A 7,449-nucleotide genomic window follows, 5' to 3' on the forward strand; every position below is an offset into this window, starting at 1 on the left:
CCGGGCATGGGAAAGCTTGTACCCATATGAAACCGGTGGGTATCATGCAGCATGAGGATCGAACCACGCGTCTCCTGCACCCGAGGCGGACGCTTCCGACTGATCGATAAGCGCTTCAAGGTTAACGAACTGCCCTTACCCGATTTACGCTTTTTCTCCTTCATCATGTTGTCTATCTACGACCTTTGGTGACGTGGTTGATATAGCTGGCAGACAATTAAGGCTGCCTGCACTTCTATAAAAGACGCTGCCGACCAATGGCAAAGAGGGAAATTAATGAATAAGGGGGTGGAGGGGGGAGGGGGGGGGGGAGTGTGGCAGCTATAGTCGAGGTTATTGAACGAGCTTCAGCATGCAGATCTTGTTTCTATTCTTTTTTTATTTTGTTGCTTTTTTTATCTGTCTGGCTGTTAAGAAGGAGTGCTACCGGTCTGCAGTTCCTTTAATTAAGAAAGACAAAATGAACAAATAATAACGTTGCGAGGAGTGGAGTGCAGTTGACGTTATGCAACGGGGGAGAACGCACTGAATCAGTGTTCACACCCCGTCCGCGAAAAGACATTTCGCACTCCGTTCTGCTGTGACACCGGCGTGTTATTTTCAGTTAATAACTGGCATATCTCGGCACCTGAGCACCCAGGTTTTTATTTCCGCCCTCTCGTTTTTACTTCGTTTTGGCGGCTGCAAACGGGGCACTGTGGAAGAGAAAGAGCGGGCGGTCGCTGTTCAGCGACAGAAATTTTTACTCCTCTTCCTCTCACCTTTCCGCCAATTCCCGGCTGCAGGCGACACAATGCCGCCCCATCGACGTGCAGGCAAGCGAGTGGGCCAGGAATGAAGAGCGCGCGCGCCCCAGCTCGAAGCGGCGCGCTCGAAGACAATCACACGTGCTGCGGATCCAGAAATGGTGGGGAGGATATAAGCGACCCGGCGCAGAAAACTGAGCAAAAAATAAAAAAATAGAGAAAGGCCTCCCCCCCCAAACTAGACGAGTTGACAGCGGCGCCCTCCTGCGCGCGCCGAGAGGGCGGTGCCGGGCGCGACGAGGGAAGCGGGCCTGATTAGTTCTTTAATATCCGCGTGGACCGCTCCACCTGACAGAGCTTGTCCCGGGTGCGCCTTTGTCGCGCTGTTAGCCCCGCGGCTTGACCGAAATGGGCCCGTTAACTCTCGTGGCGCCGCGAGAAGCGCCCTGCCGTTGCACGGGCTTGTAGGTGCTATAACGGTGCCACTCCTGGCTCCGCCGTTTTGTCGCCGACGTACCCGGTCTTCGCTCAGTGCAGTCGAGGGCCGAAGGAGGCGGCGGGTCGTCAGCCTTCGATGTCTCTGCGTCGCTCGGTGTGAGAGCCCGCTCAGCCGCTACCGACGTCGGCGCGTTGCCGCTGAGCGCCGTGAGGGAAGACGCGGCTCTGCGGATGACTTCGGGAAGGACGCGGCGTTAAGCGGCGCGACCTCTGGCTTTCTTCGCGGTCGCCGCTGCTGCTTGTGTCGTTGCGAGAGGCACGGCCTTGGATCGGATTGCGCACCGTCGGCGGGTCAGCGGGTGCCGATAATGGGCGCCCCTGATGCCTGTGTATTTGCGTGCGCTCTTACCGCGGCGCCTTAGCGCTTCCTCGCCGAGGCTGCTCGGGCCGTTGGCGGTGGGTGGAAGCGCGTCTGGAGTCCGCTCCGCCTGGCCGCAATCAGGCGCGTCATCGGACGCGTGCATCGTGGCTGCGCTAAATGCTTTCTTCGATCTCATGATCCGGGCGGGCAGGACCAGCTTCGTTCGACTTTGCTCCACTGGGCCTGGGGAAATAGCTCCATTCGCGTATAATCCGTAAATACTGCGCAGTTAACTGCACGAACCTCCGTCGGTAGTTTTGCCAAGAGCGCGAAGTGATTGGAATCTTTAGACCCAGTCTTAACGACCAGAAAAGCGTGGGGTTGGGGCTAAATCAAAGTCACGACTCCAGTGTGCTTCCTCATTCATCGACCTTCACTAACTTTATTTTTTTTAACTCTTTCGGTACAGTGCATGCACGCCAACGCGTCGTGACCTGGGAGAGGTGAGCGACGTTGCGCGACATCGGACTGCAGTCCTTGAAGGCCAATCAGGCCTTGACTGCCCATGTAGGGTGGTACTCGTTAGCATGTTCGATGAATAGGGAATCTCAGACTTCCACTCAATTCTCAAGCGGAAAAGACGATCCATTTCGGCTTCTGTCTACCTCGGCGACATGGGGTGTCTTCCCATGGATATAGGTAGCCGGAAATTCTTTCCGAAACGGATCTCCTCGTACGAGCGGAGATATGCGCATTATCACCAACTTTTTCGCCATCCTAAGTGTCACACAGCAGCTAACGAACATCAGTATAAAATTGTCTTCAGGGCCGCAGCCACAGGTACAAGGTGAGGCTGCGGACCTCCTTCATCGGGTCCGGGTTGAAACTCAGCGGCAGGACCGCACTTACGCTTTCGATGCGACCTGGTTTGCTGAGAAAGATTTCGTGTGCGTATTACAGACCACAACGCCGCTTGCAATAAGTTCTCAGTGACAGCCTTACGCGGTTCTTTAGGACGAAACTACATCAGCATTCAAGGCATCGACTTCAGTGTTGTATCAACCGATATATATATATATATATATATATATATATATATATATATATATATATATATATATATATATATATATATATATATATTATAACTGGAAAAATAATTTCCCAGTTATTTCAATCCACGAATTATACTATAACGCAGCGTTAGTCCATTTTTTCTGCTGCTCAGTGTGTCAGTGTGCGATTGAAAAGAAAACACATAATTTTATCGCCTTCGATAATTAAGTTTGCCATCTGTGGTATCCACAGGGATGAATATGCCGAATGCAAGCAATGATAGCATCTTTTGACCAAGCCGGAAGAAATTAGAAGGCAACAAAAACAAAACACCCTTGCGTCCTCGTGACACTGGCGCACAGCTCAGCGTACTGCTCATTCATTCTACGTGATGTAGAGCAGAAGTAATAACGTGAACTAGTTTTGTTTGTTTTTTTGCTCTAATGAAATTGCGTCTCTTTCAGTATTGCAGCCAGTATCGTAATATCAGAAGGTTTATTCTTGATATTACGAGGCACTAATTTATATTGCTGTGTAGTACTCATGGCTGTCAGCAGTCATTCTGTGGTTGCAAGCCTTTTGTTTCTGATGATTTTGTGTTCAGAGGTACCATGCCGTCTTCGGAGACGAGAATTTTGCAGAAAACATGCTTTCGTGTTTAATCTCACCGCAACACTTGCTACCTTGATGTAAACTTTAAAAGATTCGGATGGTAAAGGTTCCGTTTTATGACAAGGTAAGTTGCTGGGCGAGTTGGTTCCGATATTCCATGACTACAGCGCAACGAACGGGACAAGAAGAAGGACACAGGCAGTGTCTCTGCCTGTGTCCTTCTTCTTGTGCCGTTCGTTGCACTGTAGTCATGGAATTCCGTTTTATCACTCTGAAATCGGGACTGCGATATGCAATAAAACCTGGAAGAAAAACGTGGGAAAATTATTTGGGCGCAGTGCATTAGAAGCTCCAGCAAAACATGGTCAAAAAGGCGTTCAATCAAGTGTCCCATTCATTCCTTTTCTCTCTTTTATGTCACGTCAATCTTGGTTCAGTTCTTTCTACTGGGATATGCCTTTGTTACATAAACTGTTCCACGCGCTTGATTGTAAATGGCTGTCTCTCACAACCCGTCCGCATTCAGTCCTCTGTGAAACAGGGTTGCACACTGTCCCCGGATTCACTTTGTGTAAGTGTTAGAAGCAGTAAAGCCATCAGTGGTTTTCGTATTATGGGTCACGAACTGAAGGTATTAGCCAGTATGGCTTCAGAAAAAAACCGGTCAACAGAACTTGCTCTTTTACACCAGAAGGAATATATACTGAGGAATTTTGAAGATAGGAACCTGGGCCGGCTTGCACGAAACAAATAAGACCGGCTTATTTCCAGTCTAATCTTATTCGCGGTCTAAAAGCTCTCTCGATTTTGAGAAAAGAAAATGCGCATTGATGGTTCACTTTGTCGGTGAGTGCCTCAAGTGCGCACGACGCCGACTAAAACATTGAGTTACCGAACTTTCAGTCGGAGTTCGTGGTGCATTTGAGGTGTCCACTGACAAAATGAACCCGCTATGCGCCTTTCCTTTCTTCAAAACCGAGAGAGCTTTTAGACCGCGAATAAGATTAGACTGGAAATATGCCGGTCTTATTTGTTTCGTGCAAGCCGGCCCTGGTCTTGGGAATTTTCTTAGATTACAGCAAAGCATTTGACTGCATAAACCATAGCATCTTGATGAAAAAACTTGAATGTTATGGAATTAGAGGCGCAGCTTTACTCTTACTTAAATCTTACTTGTCCAACAGAAAACAGTATGTCCAAATAAATGAATACAAGTCAACTCTTCGAACAGTTACCCGCGGAGTGCCACAAGGAAGTATCCTTGGACCACTGCTATTCAACCTTTACATTAACGACATCACTAGTGTGGATAATAACGCTCATTTTATAATTTATGCTGACGACACCAGTTTGTTTTTATCCGACGCTAATGGTAGTAAGTTACTGGAAAATGCAAACATACTCCTGGAAAAAATAAAGACATGGTCCGATAACAATCTTCTTTCAGTTTATGCAACAAAATCTAAGGCAATACTTTTTCATCCAAAAAACAAAAATTGCAGTGAATTTGGGGAGCTACACTACAACCGAGACCAGATTGAGTTAGTAAAATCATTCAAATCGCTTGGCGTAATATTCACTGAAGACATGCAATGGGACGACCACATAAGTCATATAGCATTAAAGACATCTCGAGCCATAGGATTTATGACACGTGTCAAATGTTGTCTCCCACAAAAGGTAAAACTTCTGTTATATCGTGCATTATTTCGCTCACATCTAAACTACTGTTCATTAGTATGGGGTACTGCTACACAAACCAGTCTGAAAAAACTTGCCGTTCTTGAAAATAGGGCCCTCAGAATTGTTCATAACCTGCCATATAGATACTCAACTAAAAACTTATTTTCCAAGCACAAGATTATTAACGTTTTCAACCTTTATGCATATAAACTATTGCGCACCTATAAAATAGAACAAAGAAGATGCATTACAAACATATCTGACTTAGCCCCAATTCAGTTATTTCAGTGCGCATACCCACGCTGTCGCAAACCACACTGTGTAGTTCCTTTAGTCAGAACAAACTATGGACGCCAAATGGTGACATTCCAACTTCCCTCACTCCTCAATAGATTAATTACTGCAAACATTGACATAGGAAACATTAGCTGCTCTGACCTTCTCAACTACTTTATTTCCGAAGCCACATTTTTCTAGCATTCACACTTTGAACTTGTATTTCATGTATTGGTTGCTGTTATAATCTTTATAACAGGTTTTTTTTGTTATTGTTGCTTTTGTTGTTATTTCTTAAAGCCGCATTGATTTTCTGCACACGCTGGTGATTGTGTGTCTGTCTGTTGTCTTTCTTTTTCTCTCTCTCTCTCTTTTATTTTCTCAGAAGTGCCGTCGCATGCCACTGCCTACTTGCTGTACAGGGGGTGGGAACCTTGTCAAGCGATAACCGCTGTTATTCCCATCCCCTCCAACACTGTATGGTGATGGAAATAAATCATTATTATTATGCAGATGATCTCGCGTTTTTCTGCGCGTGTAAGGCAGGCGTCGATGAAGTTATTCGTTTAACGAAATATTCGGTCCCGTGTCAGGAGCTCGGATTAATTGTTCAAATAGTTGCGGTCTCTGGTTTTGTATGTGTGAAACGGCACCTGCTGAATATGCTGGTGCACAATGAACACGTAGGCCATCCAAGTACCTTGGCGTCCCTCTGAATGCCTATAGGCATAGTGGAGTTACTGGAAAGACAGCGTGCCAAATCTTCAGCGCTGTGCTCAGACTTTTGTCCCCCATGGTATCTATATGTATTTGGCAGGGCGACCGCATGTAATCTGTTTTTCACCACTCAAATTTATTTCGTACTCCAAATTCTTCATTGCACAAGACTTTATAACCAGCGTTTTCACAGAGTTCTTGCTACTTTTGTGTGGGATTCGTCTTTTGAGTCAATGAACCGTGATAACCTTTTCCGGCCTGTAAGCACTGGCGGCCTTGGTTTAGTCCACCTGTATGTCCGACGGGTAGTTTCAAGTTTCATGTTTTTCCGATACACTACACACCAAATAGTGTGTGCATTCTTGCAAGTCAACTTATTTGATGTTTTACCGAGCCTCATTGTGTATTTTAATGTTTCTGATCGTCCATGTTTGTGAGGGTTAATGCATGAGTTGTATTTGGCTGTTCGTTTCCTACTTGTTCGTTTTTCCCCTCAGTTCCTGTTTTCAGTGCCGAGGAAACAGTTGTATATGCTCCCGCCAGAACCGATTGCCCCTCGTGTTTTTTTTTTTTTTTTTAAGCGTGTTTAACTGCCACTCTCTCACGCTGTGCATTGAATGTCGTCGTCTTCATCAACTTCATTCGTGCGCAATGGATTCAGAACACACTGCTATCGCAGTGTCGTCTTAAGGAGCGTTAAGCTGTCCCAAAATTTTTTAGTGCGCTACCTGCTAATCACCGATTTCGTCAATCACCGATTTCGTCAATCTTTGCCTGAAGCCTGACCTTGAAACCCTAGCCTCGAACCGAAAGCGAAATGATACGCGACGTGCTAGCGCATATACTTCGCATTTGGCCAAGTCAGCTAAATTGGCTGTAACTTTTTAACGGGTGCAAAAAGGCCCAAGCTTTCCGTCTGACCATCGTCAACGCCTCACGAAAGTTGGTAGCAGCAGCTGTGGTTGTGCGCCGTGAGAAACCTTGCAGGTAAGTGAGGCGAGTCTCGAGCTGCAGGTACAAGAAGGCCCAGGCAAGCCAAGTGAGAAGATCGGCGCTGGCGGAATAAAAGCGTATGTCAGCGATGACCTGTACTGCGTATACCACCCGTTCCCTGAGCCGATACAATGTACTCAAGCGGCCAGCTTCGGCTTGCAGCCTTTCGCCGGTTCCTTACAGAACCGAAAATAATCCCAGCATTTTCCACTGTCGAGGGGCTGTCGTCTTCTTCCACCTCTGCTCAGTGGTGCCATGTTTGCAGCCGCTCTCCGTGCACTGCGAGAGCCGCGCTCGCCCCGACGCGCACGGAGATATCTTTTGTGTCCGGCTGGAGAAGGAGACAGATACACCACTATCATCGTCGGGTCAAGTGCTCGTCGCACGCTCATTTCCAAGGGAGCTCGCGGGCGGATCGATTGTTTTTAATTGTCCTCCGCCTTTTATCGGCGCCTGGGAACACGCCGATAAGCGGCCGGTCCGCGTCCGACGCGCGCGCACTGACGTGCGTGGCGCGCATGCACAGCCGCGTATCGGCGGCTCGCGAGCCTGCCTCCACGTTCCAGC

The sequence above is a fragment of the Amblyomma mixtum genome, chromosome 3 (assembly GCF_055824585.1).
Source record: "Amblyomma mixtum isolate Tamu chromosome 3, ASM5582458v1, whole genome shotgun sequence".
Taxonomy (NCBI): domain Eukaryota; kingdom Metazoa; phylum Arthropoda; class Arachnida; order Ixodida; family Ixodidae; genus Amblyomma; species Amblyomma mixtum.